Below are 27,300 nucleotides of genomic sequence, written 5' to 3'. Positions count from 1 at the left end.
TCTTTTTTTCTTTGCATCATGTGCTGTTTGGGGACTATTTTTTTGAAGTGCCATCCTGCCTGACACTGCAGTGCCACTCCTAGATGGGCCAGGTGTTTGTGTCGGCCACTTGGGTCGCTTAGCTTAGTCATCCAGCAACCTCGGTGCAAATTTTAGGATTAAAAATAATATTGTGAGGTGTGAGGTGTTCAGCATAGACTGAAAATGAGTGGAAATTATGGTTATTGAGGTTAATAATACTATGGGATCAAAATGACCCCCAAATTCTATGATTTAAGCGGTTTTTGAGCGGTTTTTGTAAAAAACACCCGAATCCAAAACACACCCAAATCCAACAAAAAATTTTCAGGGAGGTTTTGCCAAAACGCGTCCGAATCCAAAACACGGCCGCGGAACCGAATCCAAAACCAAAACACAAAACCCGAAAAATGTCCGGTGCACATCACAAACCCAAAGAAGCTAAGTGCGTCAGGGTGGGCGCCCTGTTATATCCAGTGTACCTCACAGAAAGAGATTTAACAATGGTAAGTTTTACCATAAATCTCATTTTCTGCAGCAGTGTACACTGGGATTCCACAGGGAATAACATTGTGAATGTCCAAAAGCAGTTCCTCATGGGAGGGGATGCACTGTAGCGGGCACAAGAACCCGGCGTCCAAAGGAAGCATCCTGGGAGGCGGAAGTATCAACAGCATAGAACCTGATGAATGTGTTCACAGAGGACCACATAGCCACTTTGCACAATTGTACAGCGGACGCGCCGCGGCGGGCCGCCCAAGAAGATTCAGCAGACCGAGTAGAATGGGCCTTGATAGCAACAGGAGCTGGGAGACCAGCCTGCGCATAAACTTGTGCAATCTCCATTCTAATCCATCTGGCCAAGGCTTGCTTGTTCGCAGGCCAGCCACGTTTGTGAAAAACAAACTCAGTGGCGCACCCAAGGTAGGTTTCCGAGCACCCAGAAACCCCCCTCCACCTAAAATATTTATTTATTTATTTATTTTTGCTGCATGAGTATTATTAATGGCTGTCTAGCATCATCTAAAGCCTGCTGTCTTCCTGGTGGCACTTGTAAGTGCTTAATAAAAGGTTACTTTATTTTAATTATAGTACATATATATCCATGTGCATACATATATACACATGTATATACATACATACATATAAACACACACATATATGATATATATACATGTGTATATATACGTACTGTATATATATATATATATATATATGTATGCATGTTTAATATGCTATGTATATGTATATATATAAATATATATATATATATATATATATATATATAGGTGTATATATGGTGTATGTGTATATATATATATATATATATATATATATATAAACAAACAGAAAAAATTGAGCGGCACTCGGCGTCTTGTTCAGAAAAGTAGAAAAGTGTATTAAAACACCAACATGAACCAACGTTTCGGGACACGCAGGTCCCTTTGTCAAGGTGTACAGCAATGAGTGAGGGGTGACAGCTTACCTTTATAGCAGGAGAAGCCCCAGAGTGACTTGTGCGATGTGCGGCGTCCGTCCACGAGGTCCGGCGCCTGCTGTGGTAGAAGAAGTAAAAAAAGAAGGCGTGTAAGAAAGGACTTGCTGTCCATAATACATGTCTATCTAAATTACAAGTATAGTTATAGGTCAAATAAAAATATTGAAGGGTGACCAAAAAGGGGGGGGGGGGGGAAGGAAGGAGGGAGAAGGGGGGGGGGGAGTGAGATGTGTCCTTAATGTTCCCGGTAGGATTAAAGATGTTAATGGGTGAACAAATTCCAAGGCATCATTTCATTCAGTCCACCAGGATTAATTGTGCCAAGTCTGTAGATCCACCTGGCTTCCAGTCTGAGGAGTTTACCTTCCCGATCGCCCCCTCTAAGGGATTTCTCAATGTGGTCAATAACCATATGTCTCAGGTCATTGATATCATGGCCTGCTTCCAAAAAGTGTCTGGCGACAGGCTGGTCCGATGTCTTACTTGAAGAGGCTTGCTTGATCGCAGACCTGTGGAGGGCCATTCGTTCTCTCATGGTTCTGATAGATTTGCCCACCTAGACCAAATTGCACGGGCACACTATGATATAAATGATGAAAGAAGACTGACATGAGTCACTCTGGGGCTTCTCCTGCCATAAAGGTAAGCTGTCACCCCTCACTCACTGCTGTACACCTTGACAAAGGGACCTGCGTGTCCCGAAACGTTGGTTCATGTTGGTGTTTTAATACACTTTTCTACTTTTCTGAACAAGACGCCAAGTGCCGCTCATTTTTTTCTGTTTGTTTTACCATCACTGCTGAGAGGGCACCAGCGCATTTATATCACTGAAAACGGAGTGCTGATCCATTTCCATGAAAAGTGTGATATTTGGATGATTGGTTCTCTTATCGATCAGGCCATCCTGGGATAAGGCACACTTGAATATTAATGCTGGATCCAGAGTGTTCCTGCTTTTGTGGTGAATTATTTTGTAAAGAGTGATACCTCCATCACGCGTGCACTGCACTAGTAATTTTTCTTTTTTTTTCGTGCACATCTAAAGGCAAACTGTCCATATGTCTACCAGTTCACACCAGGAGGGTGAACATGGATGCCGCGGCATGCCCTCCACACAAGGAGAAATTTTCAGTTTCACAGACGATGATGCAGACCGCCTGCGATTTAAAGACCATCTGGGTTATGCAGACAAGACCGACACGGTAGATGACGTCTATCACCAGCTATTAAAATTAAAAAAGCGTGAAATTGACTTTCTCCTACATGGCATCACTCTATCTGACTACCACAGGGACAGACTGATACCACAGGGCTTTAGGGTTCGGAACGTCCCCACTATTGGCCGATTCAACCCTGAGTTTTGCAAAAAATGGATAGGTATCCTCAACAAGTGCAGCCTTGACCTGCTTCTTCTAGTGGTTGAGGAGGCCGGCAGAGAGCTCAAATCTACCCGTGATAAGATCATTCAATTAGAAAGTGAACATCTCACCACTTTACAGAACGACATCCAACACGACTGGCTTGCAAAGCTTCAGTCACAATGTGAAACGTACCGCAGGGATTTGGTCAAATTCAAAAGAAGCAAGTACGCAGTAGTCAAAGAAGACTACGATTCGAATAGGGTCTACAGATGGCTCATGGGAGGTGAACAGGGTGCCAATACCCCTTATAATTCTCGAGCCAAACACAGTTGGCGCAGAAGACGGGAGGCGCAGTCCTTCATGTCAGCCACCTCTAACAGTGACAACGACACCGTCCAAGAGTCTGACCCTTTATCCAATCCTCCATGCACCCCTTTAAAACCCTCACAGACAACTTCTGTGTCCAAAGAAAAAGGCAGGCGAGGCCGGCCACCCGCAGGGGTGGGCAATGGGCGAGGAACAGGAAGGTCTTCAGCCAGAAAAAATCATTAATTTACAACTTATCCAATATGACTTTCAGCCCCCAGGAATTATCAGTCCTAGAAAAAGGACTGTCCTTTGTACCGACCACCAAATTTAATGATTTCAACTGGCAAATAGATATCCACCGGTTTGCTCGCAAACTGAGACTTCAAGAGTTTTTTTCATTCTCGACCACAGAATACTATGGTTGATGAGTTGAACTCTGTACAAAGCAAATTTATTCAGTCCAGGCATCTCTCTTCCTTTGATCCCCCCTCGTCCAACTCTTCAATTAAATCTTATACCCAGTTGATGCAAGATTCGGTATCCAAATATTCTAGGGCCAAAAGTGACATCAACACCAACCTGTCCCGACAGGAACTCACAGGACTTCAACAGCTGGGAACTTATAGGAATGTTGGGTTCTGCCCCGCCGACAAGGGGGGCGGAATAGTGGTACTAAACTTGAGTGATTACACCAAGGAAGCCTATGGACAACTCAATGATGAATCCATCTATGAGCCACTGACTCACGACCCAACGGTGAAATACAAATTGGAGGTTGATCTTTTATTAAAAGACGCCAACTCTAAAGGCCTCATTTCGCCTAAATTACTGAAAGCATTATCACAGGATCATCCCGAGGTCCCTGTGTTCTTCACAGTACCAAAGATCCACAAAGATCTCCAGAGGCCACCAGGCCGACCTATTATTGCAGCAAGAAATTCTATTTATCAACCCATCTCTATTTTTCTTGACAGCATTTTACAACCGTTCATCCTTAAACATAAAAACTTCATCAAGGACACCACCTGCTTCCTCCAGAGACTGTCCACTGTAGAAATGGTACCCAACCACGCGATACTTTGTGTGGTTGATGTGTGTAGCCTCTACACAAGTATCCCCCACCATGAAGGCCTGACTGCCATGGAGGAGTTTCTTTTTTGGTCACCCCTACAATATTTTTATTTGACCTATAACTATACTTGTAATTTAGATAGACATGTATTATGGACAGCAAGTCCTTTCCCACACGCCTTCTTTTTTTACTTCTTCTACCATAGCACAGCCGGAATGATTAATGATGCATTTAAATTATCCAATGTTGTTTACCACATGCTTATAGTAGCTTTTTGCCATATAGTTGTCTAGCCTAACATCGCATTGTTTCTTTGTTGCTACTGGTAACACTAACTGACTGTTTTTGTTTACCCATGGCTCTTTAAATGTACAGACAGAGCCTTACAAACAGCCCCGTAATCTTATTGTTTAATGTGCACCATTTGACCTCTCCAGCTTAGCTTGGTATCCTCTAACACGGTGGTGGTAATACTTTTCTGACAATCACCACATTTGTCACACTCTTTCGGCAGCGGCTTAACAATGTAGTTGGTCTCCATGGCAACGAACGGCCGCTTGCCAATGACGTCAGCAGCAGGCCCCGGACCTCGTGGACGGACGCCGCACATCGCACAAGTCACTCTGGGGCTTCTCCTGCTATAAAGGTAAGCTGTCACCCCTCACTCACTGCTGTACACCTTAACAAAGGGACCTGCGTGTCCCGAAACGTTGGTTCATGTTGGTGTTTTAATACACTTTTCTACTTTTCTGAACAAGACGCCGAGTGCCGCTCAATTTTTTCTGTTTGTTTGACCATCACTGCTGAGAGGGCACCTGCGCATTTATATCACTGAAAACGGAGTGCCGATCCATTTCCATGAAAAGTATATACATATATATATACATATATACACACAGACATACTAGTTTTACGGACCCAGCATATGCTGGGTCACCTCAGTCCCCACCCCCGTGATTGGCTCCACCCAGTTCTGGACCCCCCCCCCCCCCCCCATGCAAATCCTGCGTTTGCCACAGAAATTTTACGAAAAGGAATCAGACCTCCTGATGGAGGCAGTCCTCTCCACATATATACGGAGAGCCCGTACCACACCCAAAGACCGCTCTTTGGAGGACAGACCAGAAGAAATAAAGACATGGAACCACAATCTCTTGGTTAAGGTGGAAAGATGACACCACCTTAAACATATAACCAGGGTGAGTTCAGAGAACAGCCCGGTCATGGTGAAACATCAGGAAGGGAGGACAACAGAACAAGGCGCCTAAGTCCGACACCCTCCTAGCAGAGGCAATAGCCAGCAGGAACAGGACCTTAAGCGTAAGCCATTTCAGGTCCACAGAATCAAAAGGTTCAAAGGGAGACTCTTGCAGGGCGTTAAGGACAACAGACAGATCCCATGGAGCCACCGGAGAGGCATAGGGAGGTTGTATCCGCAAAAAAAGTGGAGGTATGAACGTCAGGAATAGATGCAATCTTTCTCTGAAACCACACCGACAAGGCAGATATATGAACCTTGAGGGAGGCCAGACGAAGGCCTAAGTCCAGGCCTTGTTGCAGAAAAGCCAGAAGCCATGAAGTTCTGAACTTGTAGACATCGTAGTTCTTAGCAGCACACCAGGTGAAGTAAGAATTCCAGACCCTGTAGTAAATCCGAGACAAAGCAGGTTTACGGGCCTTCAGCATAGTTTGGATACCGCCTCAGAGAATCCTTGGCACTGAGGAGTGATGCTTCAAGAGTGTTATGCACTCCAGTGTCTGCAGGAATGTACTGGTGTTTGAACTGTTATGCAAAACAAATGGACTCACAGACAGACTGGGGAATATGACATAACGTACACAGAAGGTGATAGGGTAACAAAATACACACAAAGTGAACAGAGAAGCCCAGAGGCTAAGGAATTGGGTGTCTCCCTTGTATTAGTAATGCTCAGATGAGAAAAGCAAGATGTTGTGTTTTAATACGTAGAGAACCCGAAATGCTGTTGCTAAGGGCAACAGCAAAACCCTAAAGGGTTACCAACGGGTGTGGCAGTAAACTCCTTGGTCAGAGATGGAATGATAGACACAAGGAGAGTCTCCACAATCCTAATTCTCACTTGCAGTGCACAGGTTCAGCTTACTGCCACTAAACTGACCCCTGACACCTAGCTCAGTGAGACAGGATTAGACAGGCAAGTCTTAGAATACAGCCGCAAACTTGCTAAGTTCACAGAGTAGTAACAGAACCCCAGCAAGCTAAATGACTGACTCCAGTCTTACTGCTAGGTCTGGATTGGCAGAGTGTAATACCAAATCCCCAGGCCTATTTGCAGTAAGCAACAAACAAATACAAAGCTACACAGTACTGGCTAACTTTCAGGAACTGACTAACCAACAAAGATTCAGCAGCATCTGCTTACCCTAAGAAGAGGCCTTATAAAGCAGGTGCTGTCCACGCCCCACTCAGACCTCACAGACTGTGAGCACAAAAACCAGCACCGGATCCCCTACCGTGCACAGAGCCTGTAACCACTGCACAGCAAAAGACCCGAACCGGAGTATCAGCTGCGCTCAGGTTACTCTGCTAGCACTTGTCTCCCGGTTGCCATGACGACGTGGCAGCACAGGGCAGGAGACCCTAACAGTACCCCCCCTCTGACGAGGGGTCAAAGAACCCCTACCACCGGGTTTATCGGGGAACTGCGAGAAGAAAGAGCGTATCAGTCTGGGGGCATGAAGATCACAACTGCGCACCCACGACCGCTCCTCCGGGCCATACCCCTTCCAGTGCACCAAAAATGACAGCCGACCCCGAACCACCTTGGAGTCAAGAATCCTTTCAACAACAAACTCCCTCTGGCCACGTATCAGAAGAGGGGAAGGTCTTCCACTGGAAGAAGGATTACTAATCGCCCGTTTTAAAAGGGAACAATTAAATGTTTTATTGATACCCAAAGAACGGGGCAGATCTAACTGAAATGCCACCGGATTGATAACCCTGGTGATCTTATAAGGGCCGATGAACCGGGGGCCTAACTTATGAGATGGCTGTCTCAACTTCAAATTCTTGGTAGACAACCAGACGAAGTCTCCTAATTTGAAGCTGCAGGGTCTTTTCCGCTTATCAAAAACCCTTTTGGTCACTAATGACACAGACACAAGGGCTTTCTTCACTTTCCGCCAAATACCTCTAAGGACCGAAACCACAGAGGAACCACCAGGTGTGGAGTCCAGGGGGTCAAAAGAATTGGCCTTAGGATGATGCCCATACACACAAAGGAAGGGAGAGATCCCTGTAGCAGAGTGAGCCGCGTTGTTATAGGCAAACTCCGCCATGGACAGATGAGCAACCCAGTCAGTCTGACACTTGGAGACATAACACCTGAGGAACTGCTCCAAGGACTGGTTCACCCTTTCAGTCTGCCCATTAGACTGCGGATGGTAGCCTGACGACAAGCTGACAGAAATCTGGAGATCGGAACAAAATGCCCTCAAGAATTTGGCCACAAACTGGGATCCGCGGTCAGAGACCACATCAAGTGGCAACCCGTGGAGACGCACAACATGCAGCATAAATAATTCAGACAGGCGTCTGGCCGATGGCAGCCCAACCAGTGGAACGAAGTGCGCCATCTTCGAAAACCTGTCAACGACAACCCAGATGGCTGTCATCCCCGAGGATTTGGGCAAGTCCACCACAAAATCCATTGAAATGTGGGTCCATGGCTTAGATGGGATAGAGAGTGGATGTAATGGGCCAACAGGAACCCCTCTAGGAGTCTTATTTCGGGCACAGATGTCACATGCCCGAACCCACTGATCCACATCCTTAGCCACCGAGGGCCACCACACCGCCCTAGATAGCAACTCCCGAGTTCTGGCAATACCCGGGTGACCTGCCGACTTCTTGGCATGGAATTCCAGGAACACTCGCTGTCTTAACCTAGGAGGCACAAACAAAAGACCTACCGGAAGGTCTGGAGGAGCCTGCTCCTGTGCTCTAAGGACTAATGATAAGAGGTCCTGGGTAATGCCCACTTTAATACATGATGGGGAAACAATGGGCAACGGCTCCTCGGTGGTCTCCTGGATTGGAGCAAAACTCCGCGAGAGCGCATCAGCCTTGATGTTTTTTGACCCAGGGCGATATGTTATCAAAAAATTAAAGCGAGCAAAAAACAAAGCCCATCGTGCCTGCCTGGCATTGAGACGCTTCGCTGACTCTAAATATGCCAGATTCTTATGGTCAGTGAGAATTGAGACCACAAACTTAGCCCCCTCAAGCCAGTGTCTCCACTCCTCGAGTGCATCCTTAATAGCCAACAATTCCCGGTTACCCACGTCATAATTCATCTCGGCAGGCGAAAATTTACGGGAAAAGTAAGCACAGGGATGAAGGCGATTATCAGACACTCCCATCTGAGAAAGCACTGCCCCAATACCCATCTCAGAGGCATCCACCTCCACCACAAAAGGACGCTCTGGATCTGGGTGTCGCAGCACCTTGGCCGAAACAAATGCCCTTTTGAGACGAGCAAAAGCCGCTTTAGCCTCACAAGACCAGTGAGCAACATCCACCCCTTTCTTAGTGAGTGCCACCAAGGGCGCCACTATAGACGAAAATCCAGCGATAAATCGTCTATAAAAATTTGCAAAGCCCAGGAAACGCTGAAGCGCCTTCAAACTAGTGGGCTGCACCCAATCCAGGACTGCCTGTACCTTGGAACCCTCCATTTGGAAACCTTCTGGGGAGATAATATATCCTAGAAATGCGATTTGCTGAACTTCAAATTCGCACTTCTCCAGCTTCGCCCCAAGCCGGTGGTCTCTGAGTTTCTGGAGGACTAAGCGTACATGCTTCCGATGTTCCTCCAGGGAATGGGAGAAGATTAGGATGTCATCTAAGTATACAACTAAGAATCTATCCAAATATTCCCTGAGCACATCATTCATGAAATCCTGGAAGACTGCCGGGGCATTACAGAGCCCAAAAGGCATCACCAAATATTCATAATGCCCTGAGTGGGTATTAAAGGCAGTCTTCCATTCATCCCCCTCTCTTATTCGGATTAGATTGTACGCACCGCGTAGGTCAATCTTAGAAAAAATGGTGGCAGTACGAAGCTGGTCAAACAAGACCGAAATAAATGAGAGGCAGTGGGTATGAGTTTTTAATCGTGATACGGTTCAATTCCCTGAAGTCGATGCAGGGTCGCAACGAACCGTCCTTTTTACCCACGAAGAAGAACCCCGACCCAACTGGAGACTGTGAAGGTCTGATAAATCCCTTAGCCAAGTTCTCCTGAATGTACTCTGCCATAGCCTGAGTCTCAGGACGTGACAGGGAGTACAACCTGCTCTTGGGAAGCTTAGCATTTGGCAACAAATCAATGGCACAGTCATAGGGGCGATGGGGAGGTAGTACCTCTGCAACTTTTTTGGAGAACACGTCCGCAAAATCTGCATAACACCCTGGCAATCCTGGCAAACTTAGCTGCGAGAGCCTGACTGGAAGGCTCAAGCAACTCCTGAAACAATCAGTACCCCAACTAAGAATCTCCCCAGAGACCCAGTCAAATTGAGGATTGTGGGCCCTTAACCAGGGTAACCCCAACACCAATGGGGCAAAAGTACAGACAGTCACATAAAAGGACAATTTTTCAGAGTGTGTGGCTCCAATAAACAAAGAAATCTGGCTAGTGCAAGAGGTAATTTTACCTTGGGATAATGGTTCCCCGTTTAACCCACAAATCTCAATTTCCGATGCCAAGGGTACTAAGGGAACAGAGTGTTTCAGGGTGAATTGGCGGTCCATAAAAACCCCGTCGGCCCCACTGTCCACAAAGGCCTCAGTCTTGACAATTTGACCGAGGATCTTCAAGGTCACCGGAATGATAAAAGTCTTCTTGGGAAATTCTGACTTCTGGCCTGACAGGATATTTCCCATCACCCTCAGGCCCTGAAGTTTTCCGGCTTTTCTGGGCATGATACTACCACATGACCTTTATTCCCACAGTACAAACACAACCCCTGCTGTCTCCTCCGCGCCTTCTCACGCGAGGAGAGGCGGGTTGCCCCAATCTGCATAGGCTCCTCGGAAAATTCCTCAGAGTCTGAGGTTCCCTTGGGAAGGAAGGAAATCTCAGTCTCCCTTTCAAGCCTACGCTCTCTCAGCCGTCTATCCACCCGGATGGATAACTGCATGAGCTGATCCAAGCTATCAGGCAAGGGATATTGTACCAGTTGGTCCTTTATCTGGTTAGAAAGACCTCTTCGGTACTGGTGTCTCAGGGCTGGGTCATTCCACTGGGTATCATGGGCCAACCTCCGAAACTCCGTACAGTAAACCTCAACTGGCCTTCGCCCTTGCTTAAGGATCGAAATCTGAGCCTCGGCTGAGGCCGTCTTGTCAGGGTCATCATACAACATGCCCAGTGCCGTAAAAAAAGCGTCAACACTTTTAAGCGACGGACAGTCAGGCTGCAACCCATATGCCCAGACCTGTGGGTCTCCTTGTAGCAAGGAAATCACTATGCCCACCCGCTGAATCTCCGACCCAGAAGACTGAGGCCTAAGCCGGAAGTATAGCTTGCAGCTCTCCTTGAAACAAAAGAACTGCGAGCGATCTCCAGAAAAACGATCCGGGAGATTTACTTTCGGCTCCTTAACCCCTGCAGGTGCTGCTGCTGCGGGAGCTCCGCCAGCAGCCTGGGAGGTGTGCATTTTAATGGACAAATCATTAAATTGTCGAGTCAGGACCTGCACCTGATCGACCACCTGTTGCAACGTATTTTGAGGGGTATGCTCCATATTCCCACAAAATTTCAACAGGAGTATTAGGCTGCTGAATATGTTATGCACACCAGTGCCTGCAGGAATGTACTGGTGTTTGAACTGTTATGCAAAACAAATGGACTCACAGACAAACTGGGGAATATGACATAACGTACACAGAAGGTGATAGGGTAACAAAATACACACAAAGTGAACAGAGAAGCCCAGAGGCTAAGGAATTGGGTGTCTCCCTTGTATTAGTAATGCTCAGATGAGAAAAGCAAGATGTTGTGTTTTAATACGTAGAGAACCTGAAATGCTGTTGCTAAGGGCAACCGCAAAACCCTAAAGGGTTACCAACGGGTGTGGCAGTAAACTCCTTGGTCAGAGATGGAATGATAGACACAAGGAGAGTCTCCACAATCCTAATTCTCACTTGCAGTGCACAGGTTCAGCTTACTGCCACTAAACTGACCCCTGACATCTAGCACAGTGAGACAGGATTAGACAGGCAAGTCTTAGAATACAGCCGCAAACTTGCTAAGTTCACAGAGTAGTAACAGAACCCCAGCAAGCTAAACGACTGACTCCAGTCTTACTGCTAGGTCTGGATTGGCAGAGTGTAATACCAAATCCCCAGGCCTATTTGCAGTAAGCAACAAACAAATACAAAGCTACACAGTACTGGCTAACTTTCAGGAACTGACTAACCAACAAAGATTCAGCAGCATCTGCTTACCCTAAGAAGAGGCCTTATAAAGCAGGTGCTGTCCACGCCCCACTCAGACCTCACAGACTGTGAGCACAAAAACCAGCACCGGATCCCCTACCGTGCACAGAGCCTGTAACCACTGCACAGCAAAAGACCCGAACCGGAGTATCAGCTGCGCTCAGGTTACTCTGCTAGCACTTGTCTCCCAGTTGCCATGACGACGTGGCAGCACAGGGCAGGAGACCCTAACAAAGAGCCATGCCGTCAAAGCGAGTCTGGCCAGGTCTGGGTAGACACAAGGGCCCTGAACAAGGAGGTCTGGGTGTTGAGGATGAAGTAGGGGACGCTCCATCGATAGGCCCTGCAGGTCTGAGAACCAATGCCATCTGGGCCACACCGGAGCGACCAGAAGTAGGACTCCTCCTTTTTGCTTGAACTTTCGCAGTACCCTGGGCAGGAGTGACACCGGAGGGAACACATACAGCAGCTGAAAGTCCCATGGAATTGCCAGTGTGTCCACGAACGCTTCTTGTGGATCCCTTGTCCTTGATCCGAAGACCAGAACCTTGTGATTGTGTCGAGACGCCATCAGGTCTACATCTGGTAGGCCCCACTTGTCCACTAGGAGTTGAAAGACCTCCGGATGAAGGCTCCATTCTTCTTTGTGTATGTCCTGACGACTAAGGAAATCTGCTTCCCAGTTGAGGACACCCAGAATGAACACTGCCGATATTGCTGACAGATGGCGTTCTGCCCTATGAAGAATTCTTGACACTTCCATCATTGCTGCGCGGCTTTGAGTGCCACCTTGATGATTTACGTAAGCCACTGTGGTTGCGTTATCTGATTGTACTGGAACAGGCCTGTTCCTTATCAGAGGTAGGGCCAGTGTCAATGCATTCAAGGCCGCCCAGAGTTCCAGAATGTGGATGGGGACGAGAGACTCCTCCTCGGCCCAGCAACCCTGGAGAGAGTGTTTCTCGAACACTGTGCCCCAGCCTCTCAGACTGGCATCCGTAGTCAAGAGGACCCAGTGGGGAATCCAAAAGGGATGGCCCCTGCTCAACTGTTGATCCTGGAGCCACCAGGCTAAAGACAAGCGGACCTCCGGAGTCAGGGATATCATTTGAGACCTGATCTGATGAGGCAGACCATTCCACTTGGACAGGATTAACCACTGGAGAGGGCGAGAATGGAATTGAGCATACTCCACCATGTCGAAGGCCGACACCATCAGGCCTAGTACTTGCATTGCCAAGTGTATGGACACTCTTGGGCGAGAGAGGAAGTATCTGATCCTGTCCTGAATTTTCAGGACCTTCTCTGGAGATAGTAACAGCCTCTGGCTGGGCATATCCAGTAGAGCCCCCAGATGCACCATGCGCCGAGCAGGGACCAGGGAGGACTTTTTCCAATTGATAAGCCACTCATGGGCTTGTAGAAATTGCACTGTCAGCTGGAGATGACTCAGGAGAACATCTTGGGAGCTTGCCAGGATCAGCAGATCATCCAGATATGGCAGGATCCTGATTCCCTGTTGACGAAGATGAGCTATCATCGCGGCCATGACCTTGGTAAATATCTGAGGGGCCGTGGTCAGTCCAAACGGCAGAGCCCTGAATTGATAATGGAGGTTGCCAATAGCAAACCGCAGATATTGCTGATGTGAAATGGCAATAGGAATATGCAGGTAAGCATCCTGTATATCCAGGGATACCATGTAGTCCCCAGGTTCCATGGCCAGTACAATTGAGTGCAGTGTTTCTATACGGAACTTGGAAACTCTCAAAAACTTTTTCAGTGATTTTAGGTTGAGAATAGGCCGGAAAGACCCATTGGGTTTCGGTACTAGAAAAAGGGTCGAGTAGTAACCTCTGCCTTTCTGAGAGGTAGACACCAGCACCACCACTCCTGTCTCCAGGAAGGATTGCACAACCAGGTGTAGAACTTGCGCCTTCAACGGATCCGAGGGGATGACCGTTGTGCAGAACTGGCGAGGGGGACGCCACCTGAATGAGACCACTTACCCATGAGAGACAACTTCCTGCACCCACGCATCTGAAGTGGTCTTTAACCAGACCTGGGTGAACTGCAGGAGTCGGCCTCCCACCCTGGGGTCCCCCAGGGGAAGGCCCACCCTGTCATGCTGCAGGTTTGTCCTGTTTGGAAGCAGGCTGACGGGCAGCCCAGGATTGTTTAGATTTGGGCTTACTGGTCTTGGTAGTACGAGGCTGTCTCAAGTACACCTGACCCTTTGATTTACCTGAGGACCGAAAGTATCGAAAAGTAGTACCCTTGGCCTTCAGAGCAGAAGGAGTAGTATTAGGCAGGCTTAGCAGAGGCTAAGTCAGTCACAATCTTGTTTAGATCTTCTCCAAAAAGGATGTCTTCCTTAAAAGGGAGCACCTCCAGAGTTTTCTTGGAATCCAAGTCCACCTTCCAGGACTGCAACCATAGAATACGGCGAGCCAAAATAGACATAGTGGCCGCTTTGGAGGCCATGATGCCCGCCTCAGAGGACGCCTCCTGAATATATTGGGAGGTGGTGGTAATGTGAGACAGACACTGTCTGTCAATGTCAGAAATATCCGAAGGTAGCTCATTCTCCAATACCTGGACCCATACTTCAATACCTTTTGCAGCCCAGGAGGCCACAATAGTAGGCCTATGTATTGCCCAATTTAGGGAATAAATACACGTCAGGCATCCCTCCACATGCTCATCTTATATATATATATATATAAGATGTATGGACCCTGACGCACTTATCCTCTTCAAGGCACAGAATATAGTGATAGCAAGGGTGTGATACACTAAATGAAAAATCACACGGCAGCTACAGGCACACTTCAGTCACAAGTACAGTGCAGATATAAGGTGCAAAACAATAATACTAGAGATGTGCACCGGAAATTTTTCAGGTTTTGTGTTTTGGTTTTGGATTCGGTTCCGCGGCCGTGTTTTGGATTCAAACGCGTTTTGGCAAAACCTCCCTGAAATTTTTTTGTCGGATTCGGGTGTGTTTTGGATTCGGGTGGTTTTTTTTCAAAAACCCCTCAAAAACAGCTTAAATCATAGAATTTGGGGGTAATTTTGATCCTATAGTATTATTAACCTCAGTAACCACAATTTCCACTCATTTCCAGTCTATTCTGAACACCTCACACCTCACAATACTATTTTTAGTCCTAAAATTTGCACAGAGGTCACTGGATGACTAAGCAAAGTGACCCAAGAGGGCGGCACAAACACCTGGCCCATCTAGGAGTGGCACTGCAGTGTCAGACAGGATGGCACTTAAAAAAATTGGCCCCAAACAGCACATGATGCAAAGAAAAGAGAAAAAGAGGTGCACTGTGGTCGCTGGATGGCTAAGCTAAGCGACACAAACACCTCAATATCACAGGAATTATTTGTTCTAATCAGTGGTATTATTGGTCCAAATCACTGGAAGAAAATGACAAAATCACTGGAATTATTCGTTCTAATCAATGGTATTATTGGTCCAAATCACTGGAAGAAAATGACAAAATCACTGGAATTATTTGTTCTAATCAATGGTATTATTGGTCCAAATTACTGGAAGAAAACGACAAAATCACTGGAATTATTCGTAAACATTTGTAGAAAGTCGCTGCTTTCTGATTACAGAAATGCTCAGATATTCCTGCGACTCCACAATCCCTTCCCAGAGGAAAAAGAAATTGAGAAACCGTTGTTTGAGAACGTTTGTTCTCTTTCCCTTACAAAGGCACAAACCACTTTCCAAGAAGACTGACGTTTTTGGGATTATGGAGACATAATGTTTTTGAATATAAATCCTAAAGCAGGTGATGTATTAGAGCAAAACAGTGCAAGAGACCAGCCATGCAGTTTCTGAAATATTATGACAAAACGTTACTGTATTTCATAAGCACTCATTCCTAACTCTGCTAAGTAATGTCTGGTATACTGTATCTGGCTTCCATGAGGTAGGTGTCCATTAATTCAGCTTCCATTGACCTTTTTGAAAGCGGTAGAAGTTATCGATTCTTTTTTATTTATTTTTATTTTCCCCTATTTTTAATTTTCTCCTGTATAGCCCAGTAAAATGTTGCAATGTTAAGTATTGACTTGTGCCTTCTGGGGGTTCACTTCTTCACCAAACCCAGCCAAATCTCATCCTAACCCTCTGTTCCACGTTCTCTATGTACCCCATCTGTGTCACCCATGTCTGTCTACCCCTCCCCTTTAGATTGTAAGCTCTCACGAGCAGGGCCCTCTTCCCTCATGTGCTTATCCTTTGTCTTACTTTAATAATCTTCAACTGTACCACATCCAACAGTCTTCTGCCACCTGATACTTATTCCAGTGTCATCTGCTGATGTAACTATGTGTATTTATTTACCCTGTACTTGTCCTATACTGTCATCAACTGTAAGTTGCTGTTTTCCTGTTTGATTATTTATGTAATCTGTAATTGGGCACTGCAGAACCCTTGTGGCGCCATATACCGTATATACTCAAGTATAAGTCGACCCGAATATAAGCCAAAGCACCTAATTTTACCACAAAAACTTGGGAAAACTTATTGACTCGAGTATAAGCCTAGGGTGGGAAATGCAGCTCTAGCTGTACACAGCCCTCACACTGCCAGATATGCCCTCACACTGGCAGATATGCCCCCACACTGCCAGATATGCCCCCTCAGTGCCAGATATGCCCCCTCAGTGCCAGATATGTCCTCTCAGTGCCAGATATGCCCCCCCAGTGCCAGAAATGCCCCCTCAGTGCCAGATATGCCCTCATAGTGCCAGATATGCCCTCATAGTTCCAGATATGCCCCCTCAGTGCCGCTGGAGACGCAGGAGGGACACAGGAGAAGCGCGCGCTGTGCGCTCCGTGTCCCTCCTTCACACTGCACTGCCCTCCGTGTCTCCTGCACTGACTCAAGTATAAGCCGAGGGGGCTTTTTCAGCACAAAAAAAAGTGCTGAAAAAGTCGGCTTATACTCGGGTATATACGGTAAATAAAGGATAATAATAATAATAATAATAATATAGGGTGTATAATCCCCAGGTGTATCTCACACATCACACAGTACAGTATATAGGGTGTATAATCCCCAGGTGTATCTCACACATCGCTCAGTACAGATTACAGAATGTATAATCACCAGGTGTATAACACACGTCGCACAGTACAGTATACATACTGGTCACAACAATGCAGCAGATATTGAGCACTGATCTGGATACTAGAAGTCACACAGAGCTGCAAGATACAGCAATGGCCTACTGTACTGTATATGTATACTGTTGTATATGTATACTGCTGGTCACCAAAATGCTGCACTGTCCTATATATACTGCTCACAATAATGCAGCACAGATATGGAATGGATACTTGCAGTGACACAGAGCTGCAAGATACAGCAATGGCCTACTGTACTGTACAACTATATACTGTTGGTCACAAAAATGCTGCACTGTAATACTATATATACTGCTCACAAAAATGCAGCACAGATATGGAATGGGTACTTGCAGTGACACAGAGCTGCAAGATACAGCAATGGCCTACTGTACAACTATATACTGTTGGTCACCAAAATGCTGCACTGTAATACTATATATACTGCTCCCAATAATGCAGCACAGATATGGAATGGATACTTGCAGTGACACAGAGCTGCAAGATACTGCAATGGCCTACTGTACTGTACTATATATGTATACTGCTGGTCACCAAAATGCTGCACTGTCCTACTATATACTGCTCACAATAATGCAGCACAGATATGGAATGGATACTTGCAGTGACACAGAGCTGCAAGATACTACAGCAATGGCCTAATGTACTGTACAACTATATACTGTTGGTCACCAAAATGCTGCACTGTCCTACTATATACTGCTCACAATAATGCAGCACAGATATGGAATGGATACTTGCAGTGACACAGAGCTGCAAAATACAGCAATGGCCTACTGTACAACTATATACTGTTGGTCACCAAAATGCTGCACTGTAATACTATATATACTGCTCACAAAAATGCAGCACAGATATGGAATGGATACTTGCAGTGACACAGAGCTGCAAGATACAGCAATGGCCTACTGTACTGTACTACTATTATACTGGTGGTCCCCAGTCCCCACAATAAAGCACACTGAGCACAGATATTTGCAGCACACTGAGCACAGATATGGAGCGTTTTCAGGCAGAGAACGTAGATATTTTCAGCACACTGACCACAGATATTTGCAGCACACTGAGCACAGATATTTGCAGCACACTGAGCACAGATTAGGGAGCTTTTCAGGGAGAGAACGCAGCCACGTCCTCTCCGTTCAATCTTCAATGCACGAGTGAAAATGGCGGCGATGCGCGGCTCTTTATATAGAATAAGAATCTCGCGAGAATCCGACAGCGGGATGATGACGTTCGGGCGCGTTCGGGTTAACCGAGCAAGGCGGGAAGATCCGAGGCTGCCGCGGAACCATGTAAAATAGGTGAAGTTCGGGGGGGTTCGTATCTCAGAGAACCGAACCCACTCATCTCTAAATAATACTGCACTAGACCAGCAAATTTACATATAACAACAGATATGTATATGCAGAAAGATATAACAATGCACAGTAGATACTGGATGTATATCACAGAATATTTGTACAACCTATTCTGAAGTAAGCACACTTGTTCTTAACTAACATTGTTTAAAATGACATGTAGAATACTTAAGTGTCTGTAATAGCACGGCGCTGCGACAGGCCGCTTTACAGAGGAGACAGAACCCAGCAATCCCGTTGAGAGCAGCCCAGCTAAGGATATGGCGCCAGATCTCTTCAGGGAGTAAGGCAGAAAGTGAAAGCAGCTCCAGGGCGGGTACACCTGCAGGAGATGGCGCCTGGAGCTGGGGGAGGGGCTACAGGTCAGCGCCTTATCCCCTCTGCTGGACTTCACCACCGGGTACTATGGAGCCTGTGACAAATGGTTTTTAGTAAAACCGACTTGTGCTCCTTGCCCTGGTTGATATAGTGGGGTTCCTGTACGAAACAGTGTCCACACCAGCCGCGCGATCCGTCTCCCAAGGATCACGCCAGATCACAATTTACCTGACGGGACCCTCTTACCTCCTCCCTGACATTTTGCAGCCACGCGACCCTGGAGAGCAGCAGCGGTAGTGTGCCAATGAACCGGTGCGTCCCCGCTGTAAGTACCCGGGAACTAAGCCGCGGGAGTATACAGCGGCGCAGGAGGGAGGTGATGGAGCCGCAGCACAGCATGTCCCCAGAACATGTGCTGCGGCCCTTGAAGTCTTCATAAAATCTTTTTTCAGGGCTGCCTAGTGCATCCCCCCCTGTTAGTGACCTGCACTGCAGGCACCAACTTTAAAACTGAGCTCTACCACCTTATGTTAATGCGAGATTCCGTTGGACTGATGCAAGGGTTTGTGTGTCTGCAAGAGTAAACCTGTGCCTCCCATTGATCATTAGTATCAGCACTTGACAAGTCCATGCTAGGTCCAAGACAACCACCAGAAACAGGATTCCCTTCCCAGCATGAGTGTTGGTACACGCCCCGAACACCTACAGTACATGACACTAACTCAAGTCAGGGCGGTTCCGAGTACTCACACTGTTGCCACCTAGCTGCCATCCTGAGATGCCATTATCATAAAAGATGGATCTAAACTACTGTAGTACTGTATGACTAGTAACTATTGTTTTGGAGAGATCAGGGCTGTCACTAGGGGTGTGTGAGTGGTACTGATGGGGCACGAAGCCCTGGGGGCAGCACCAATATGACATCATGCTCTCAGGGGGCAGTGACGTCACTGGTAGTGATCAGAGATCATACAATTGAAATAAACAAGTAACAAAAACATTTTGTTTTACTGAAAAAAAATAAGATTTTACTTACCGATAAATCTATTTCTCGTAGTCCGTAGTGGATGCTGGGGACTCCGTCAGGACCAAGGGGGATTAGCGGCTCCGCAGGAGACAGGGCACAAAACTAAAGCTTTAGGATCAGGTGGTGTGTACTGGCTCCTCCCCCTATGACCCTCCTCCAAGCCTCAGTTAGGATACTGTGCCCGGACGAGCGTACACAATAAGGAAGGATATTGAATCCCGGGTAAGACTCATACCAGCCACACCAATCACACCGTATAACTTGTGATCTAAACCCAGTTAACAGTATGACAAACGTAGGAGCCTCTGAACAGACGGCTCACAACAATAACAACCCGATTTTTTTGTAACAGTAACTATGTACAAGTATTGCAGACAATCCGCACTTGGGATGGGCGCCCAGCATCCACTACGGACTACGAGAAATAGATTTATCGGTAAGTAAAATCTTATTTTCTCTGACGTCCTAAGTGGATGCTGGGGACTCCGTCAGGACCATGGGGATTATACCAAAGCTCCCAAACGGGCGGGAGAGTGCGGATGACTCTGCAGCACCGAGTGAGAGAACTCCAGGTCCTCCTCAGCCAGGGTGTGCCCCTGACCAAGTAGCAGCTCGGCAAAGTTGTAAAGCCGAGACCCCTCGGGCAGTCGCCCAAGATGAGCCCACCTTCCTTGTGGAATGGGCATTTATATATTTTGGCTGTGGCAGTCCTGCCACAGAATGTGCAAGCTGAATTGTACTACACATTCAACTAGCAATCGTCTGCTTAGAAGCAAGAGCACCCAGTTTTTTGGGTGCATACAGGATAACAGCAAGTCAGTTTTCCTGACTCCAGCCGTCCTGGAAATCTATATTTTCAGGGCCCTGACAACATCTAGCAACTTGGAGTCCTCCAAGTCTCTAGTAGCCGCAGGTACCACAATAAGCTGGTTCAGATGAAACGCTGACACCACCTTAGGGAGAAACTGGGGACGAGTCCGCAGCTCTGCCCTGTCCGAATGGACAATCAGATATGGGCTTTTGTGAGACAAAGCCGCCAATTCTGACACTCGCCTGGCCGAGGCCAGGGCCAACATCATGGTCACTTTCCATGTGAGATATTTCAAATCCACAGATTTGAGCGGTTTAAACCAACGTGATTTGAGGAATCCCAGGACTACGTTGAGATCCCACAGTGCCACTGGAGGCACAAAAGGGGGTTGTATATGCAGTACTCCCTTGTCAAATTTCTGGACTTCAGGAACTGAAGCCAATTCTTTCTGGAAGAAAATCGACAGGGCCGAAATTTGAACCTTAATGGACCCCAATTTGAGGCCCATAGACACTCCTGTTTGCAGGAATCGACCGAGTTGAAATTTCTTCGTGGGGCCTTCCTGGCCTCACACCACGCAACATATTTTCGCCACATGTGGTGATAATGTTGTGCGGTCACCTCCTTCCTGGCTTTGACCAGGGTAGGAATGACCTCTTCCGGAATGCCTTTTTTTTTTTTTTTTTTTCTTAGGATCCGGCGTTCAACCGCCATGCCGTCAAACGCACCCGCGGTAAGTCTTGGAACAGACATGGTACTTGCTGAAGCAAGTCCCTTCTTATCGGCAGAGGCCCTGAGTCCTCTGTGAGCATCTCATGAAGTTCCGGGTACCAAGTCCTTCTTGGCCCATCCGGAGCCACGAGTATAGTTCTTACTCCTCTACGTCTTATAATTCTCAGTACCTTTGGTATGAGAAGCAGAGGAGGGAACACATACACCGACTGGTACACCCATGGTGTTACCAGAACGTCCACAGCTATTTCCTGAGGGTCTCTTGACCTGGCGCAATACCTGTCCAGTTTTTTGTTCAGGCGGGACGCCATCATGTCCACCTTTGGTCTTTCCCAACGGTGCACAATCATGTGGAAACAACTTCTCGATGAAGTCCCCACTCTCCCGGGTGGAGGTCGTGCTGAGGAAGTCTGCTTCCCAGTTGTCCACTCCCGGAATGAAAACTGCTGACAGTGCTATCACATGATTTTCCGCCCAGCGAAGAATCCTTGCAGTTTCTGCCATTGTCCTCCTGCTTCTTGTGCCGCCCTGTCTGTTTACGTGGGCGACTGCCGTGATGTTGTCCCACTGGATCAATACCGGCTGACCTTGAAGCAGAGGTCTTGCTAAGCTTAGAGCATTGTAAATTGCTCTTAGCTCCAGTATATTTATGCGGAGAGAAGTCCCCAGATTTGATCACACTCCCTGGAAATTTTTTCCCTGTGTGACTGCTCCCCAGCCTTTCAAGCTGGAATCCGTGGTCACCAGGACCCAGTCCTGAATGCATAACTGTGGCACTTTAGTAGATGAGCACTCTGCAGCCACCACAGAAGAGACACCCTTGTCCTTGGAGACAGGGTTATCCGCTGATGCATCTGAAGATGCGATCCGGACCATTTGTCCAGCAGATCCCACTGAAAAGTTCTTGCGTGAAATCTGCCGAATGGAATCGCTTCGTAAGAAGCCACCATTTTTCCCAGGACCCTTGTGCAATGATGCACTGACACTTTTCCTGGTTTTTGGAGGTTCCTGACTAGCTCGGATAACTCCCTGGCTTTCTCCTCCGGGAGAAACACCTTTTTCTGGACTGTGTCCAGAATCATCCCTAGGGACAGCAGACGTGTCGTCGGAGACAGCTGCGATTTTGGAATATTTAGAATCCACCCGTGCTGTCGTAGAACTACTTGAGATAGTGCTACTCCGACCTCCAACTGTTCTCTGGACCTTGCCCTTATCAGGAGATCGTCCAAGTAAGGGATAATTAAGATGCCTTTTCTTTGAAGAAGAATCATCATTTCGGCCATTACCTTGGTAAAGACCCGGGGTGCCGTGGACAATCCAAACGGCAGCGTCTGAAACTGATAGTGACAGTTTTGTACCACGAACCTGAGGTACCCTTTGTGAGAAGGGCAAATTTGGACATGGAGGTAAGCATCCTTGATGTCCAGGGACACCATATAGTCCCCTTCTTCCTGGTTCGCTATCACTGCTCTGAGTGACTCCATTTAGAATAGGTCTCACCGAGCCGTCTGGCTTCAGTACCACAATATAGTGTGGAATAATACCCCTTTACTTGTTGTAGGAGGGGTACTTTGATTATCACCTGCTGGGAATACAGCTTGTGAATTGTTTCCAATACTGCCTCCCTGTCGGAGGTAGACGTTGGTAAAGCAAACTTCAGGAACCTGCGAGGGGGAGACGTCTCGAATTTCCAATCTGTACCCCTGGGATACTACTTGTAGGATCCAGGGGTCCACTTGCGAGTGAGCCCACTGCGTGCTGAAACTCTTGAGACGACCCCCCACCGCACCTTTTGTACGGCCTCAGCGTCATGCTGAGGACTTGGCAGAAGCGGTGGAAGGCTTCTGTTCCTGGGAATGGGCTGCCTGCTGCAGTCTTCTTCCCTTACCTCTATCCCTGAGCAGATATTATGGGGACGAAAGGACTGAGGCTGAAAAGACTATGTCTTTTTCTGCTGAGATGTGACTTGGGGTAAAAAAGGTGGATTTTCTAGCTGTTGCCGTGGCCACCAGGTCCTATGGACCGACCCCAAATAACTCCTCCCCTTTATACGGCAATACTTCCATGTGCCGTTTGGAATCTGCATCACCTGACCACTGTCGTGTCCAGAAACATCGTATGGACATCGCACTTACTCTTGATGCCAGAGTTTCGCATATATAGAAATGCATCTTTTAAATGCTCTATAGTCAATAAAATACTGTCCCTGTCAAGGGTATCAATATTTCCAGTCAGGGAATCCGACCAAGCCACCCCAGCGCTGCCCATCCAGGCTGAGGCGATCGCTGGTCGCAGTATAACACCAGTATGTGTGTATATACTTTTTAGGATATTTTCCAACCTCCTATCAGTTGGCTCCTTGAGGGCGTCCGTATCTGGAGACGGTAACGCCACTTGTTTTTATAAGCGTGTGAGCGCCTTATCCAGCCTAAGGTGTATTTCCCAACGCGCCATAACTTCTGGCGGGAAAAGGTATACCGCCAATAATTTTCTATCGGGGAAACCCACGCATCATCACACACTTCATTTAATTTATCTGATTCAGGAAAAACCACATGTAGTTTTTTCACACTCCACATAATACCCTTTTTTGTGGTACTTGTAGTATCAGAAATATGTAACATCTCCTTCATTGCCCTTAACAAGTAACGTGTGGCCCTAAAGGAAAATATGTTTGTTTCTTCACCGTCGACACTGGAGTCAGTGTCCGTGTCTGTGTCTGTGTCGACCGACTGAGGTAAAAGGACGTTTTAACGCCCCTGACGGTGTTTTAGACGCCTGGACAGGTACTAATTGGTTTGCCGGCCGTCTCATGTCGTCAACCGACCTTGCAGCGTGTTGACATTATCACGTAATTCCTTAAATAAGCCATCCATTCCGGTGTCGACTCCCTAGAGAGTGACATCACCATTACCGGCAATTGCTCCGCCTCCTCACCAACATCGTCCTCATACATGTCGACACACAAGTATCGACACACAGCACACACACAGGGAATGCTCTGATAGAGGACAGGACCCCACTAGCCCTTTGGGGAGACAGAGGGAGAGTTTGCCAGCACACACCAAAAACGCTATATTATACAGGGACAACCTTTATATAAGTGTTTTTCCCTTATAGCATTTTAATATATATATACATATCTCCAAATAAGTGCCCCCCCTCTCTGTTTTAACCCTGTTTCTGTAGTGCAGTGCAGGGGAGAGCCTGGGAGCCTTCCCACCAGCCTTTCTGTGAGGGAAAATGGCGCTGTGTGCTGAGGAGAATAGGCCCCGCCCCCTTTTTGGCGGGCTTCTTCTCCCGTTTTTCTGAGACCTGGCAGGGGTTAAATACATCCATATAGCCTCCAGGGGCTATATGTGATGTATTTTTAGCCAGAATAAGGTATTATACATTGCTGCCCAGGGCGCCCCCAGCAACGCCCTGCACCCTCCGTGACCGTTGGTGTGAAGTGTGTGACAACAATGGCGCACAGCTGCAGTGCTGTGCGCTACCTTCATGAAGACTGAAAAGCCTTCTGCCGCCGGTTTCTGGGCCTTCAATCTTCAGCATCTGCAAGGGGGGTCGGCGGCGCGGCTCCGGGACGAACCCCAGGGTGAGACCTGTGTTCCGACTCCCTCTGGAGCTAATGGTGTCCAGTAGCCTAAGAAGCCAATCCATCCTGCACGCAGGTGAGTTGAACTTCTCTCCCCTAAGTCCCTCGATGCAGTGAGCCTGTTGCCAGCAGGACTCACTGAAAATAAGAAACCTAAAAACTTTTTCTAAGCAGCTCCTTAAGAGAGCCACCTAGATTGCACCCTGCTCGGACGGGCACAAAAACCTAACTGAGGCTTGGAGGAGGGTCATAGGGGGAGGAGCCAGTACACACCACCTGATCCTAAAGCTTTAGTTTTGTGCCCTGTCTCCTGCGGAGCCGCTAATCCCCCTTGGTCCTGACGGAGTCCCCAGCATCCACTTAGGACGTCAGAGAAATTGGTATTTCAAGAATGCAGATCAAGTGTTCTTGTTAACCACCATCCACATCTATATATACAGGTTGAGTATCCCATATCCAAATATTCCAAAAATACTGAATATTCAAAAATATGGAATTTTTGGAGTGAGAATGAGATAGTGAAACCTTTGTTTTCTGAAGCCTCTATGTACACAATCTTTGCTTACTACACAAAGTTATTAAAAGATATTGTAGTACATGACCTTCAGGCTGGGAATAAGGTGTATATGAAACATAAATGAATTGTCTGAAAGTTCACAAACTTTATTTAATGCACAAAGTTATTAAAAATAATGGCTAAAATTACCTCCCGGCTGTGTGTATAAGGTGTATATGAAACATAAATGCATTCTGTGCTTAGACTTAGGTCCCATCGCCATGATATCTCATTATGGTATGCAATTATTCCAAAATACGGAAAAATCCCATATCCAAAATACCTCTGGTCCCAAGCATTCTGGATATGGGATACTCAACCTGTATGAGCAGTCCAATGATTCATACGTTCATTTTGGATTGGCACCATGGCAAACTATATTTAAAAAGTAACCCCTAATATCTGACTAGTGACTACACCCATCTTAACAACAGAGACGAGCTCCTTGAGGGGATGAGGCAAGAAAATGAAACTGATTACTTTGGGACAATATGAAACATTGTTACAGGAACAACAAATGGCATATTTTACCTGTGAAAATGTAGATGACATAATGAAGCTACTCACCTGGCAGTCACACGGGGCAGCGGAGGAGCGACACACAGGAAGCAGGACATCCTAGGGTGTGCTTCAGATTATTCTATTCCTACTCACAATCCACCATCCTGGTATGACAAACAAAATAGGCGGAACAATTAGCATGTCACAGCTTTATGAATTGTATTCCCTGCTGCACCACTGTACATGCACTGAAGCTATCTCTGACCACAGGGGTTGGGTATGGGATACCGGCACCGGCATCCCGACAGGGGCGCTGGAGCACAGTAACCCTAATCCTAACTCTACCCCTAACCCCCCCCCCCCCCCCCCCGCAGCCTAAACCTAACCCTCCCCCCGCAGCCTAAACCTAACCCTCCCACCCTGCAGCCTAACCCTCCCTCCCACAGCCTAACCTAACCACCCCCTCCCTGCAGCCTAATCCTCCCCCTGCAGCCTAACTCACCCCCCCTCCCCCAGCCCCAGCCTAAACCTAGCCCCACTGCATACTTACGTTCAGGACTCCATCTGTCGGGATTCCAGGATCGGTATTATGACAGCTGTCGGGATTCCGGAGCCAGTATTCTGAGCGCCAGGATCCCGTATGCCAGGATATCAACTCCCATAGTGCCCAGTGGTCTCCCATAGTGCCCAGTGGTGTCTGCAGTGTATTCAGTGCTGGCCTGGCCATACTGCCATAGTGTCTGCAGAGTATTAAGATTACCTTTGTAGTCAGAGCTGGTAGGAGTGCTGAATATACTGCACACAAATTAGGAATGAAATTTCTCTAAAACTTTATTTTTCACGGGTCACAGTGTCTGCATACTGAAGTGTTCAGATGTCTGACATCCTTAATGGACCAAGGTAATAGCAGTAAAACAGTGTAACTTAGTGGTGACATAAGTTCTTTTTGAACCCAAAGCAAAAATGTCTATCTGCTTCTGGCATCACGGATTGTATTACTAGGCAGAGTGTTTTACGTGGTCCTTTAATGCAGAGATCACAGAATAGTTATACATCAATGGCAGATAAAATAAGAAAATATGATGGATAAAATACGTCTGAAAAACAATGTATCTAGACAAAAAGTAATGTATTTCGATATACTGGCATGAATGCATTAAGAAATAAGAGATTATTAGTACATTCTACGAATAGTGCACTTGTGAATTTAGATGGATGTGCTGGTCATTTTTCCACAATATGCTTTGTTGCTATTGGGGATGAATTGGTTATATGATAACACTGGACCTTGCACCCAGCAATGTGTGTGTGTGTGTGTGTGTGTGTGTGTGTGTGTGTGTGTGTGTGTGTGTGTGTGTGTGTGTGTGTGTGTGTGTGTTTAATTAATGTTTACACCATGTTATACACGGTCGAGTCACATTATTATGACCACCTGCTAATGGCCAGAGTAACCGCCGTGTGCAGCACGGACAGCAGCTAG

General features: G+C 47.0%; 1 long non-coding RNA gene across 1 annotated transcript in view; it reads right to left on the bottom strand.

Moving 5' to 3' along the window:
• LOC134936686 (uncharacterized) overlaps positions 1-27,300 on the bottom strand; it is a 102,893-nt gene that overhangs the window by 64,228 nt on the left and 11,365 nt on the right. Inside the window, exon 2 of the long non-coding RNA XR_010180535.1 lies at positions 25,887-25,984. This is a non-coding gene — a long non-coding RNA (uncharacterized LOC134936686). The remainder of the gene's footprint in view (positions 1-25,886; positions 25,985-27,300) is intronic.

This window comes from Pseudophryne corroboree, chromosome 6 (genome assembly GCF_028390025.1).
Source record: "Pseudophryne corroboree isolate aPseCor3 chromosome 6, aPseCor3.hap2, whole genome shotgun sequence".
Classification (NCBI taxonomy): domain Eukaryota; kingdom Metazoa; phylum Chordata; class Amphibia; order Anura; family Myobatrachidae; genus Pseudophryne; species Pseudophryne corroboree.
The sequence above is the reverse complement of the archived record's forward strand: the minus strand, read 5'-3'. Positions and strand labels throughout refer to the sequence as shown.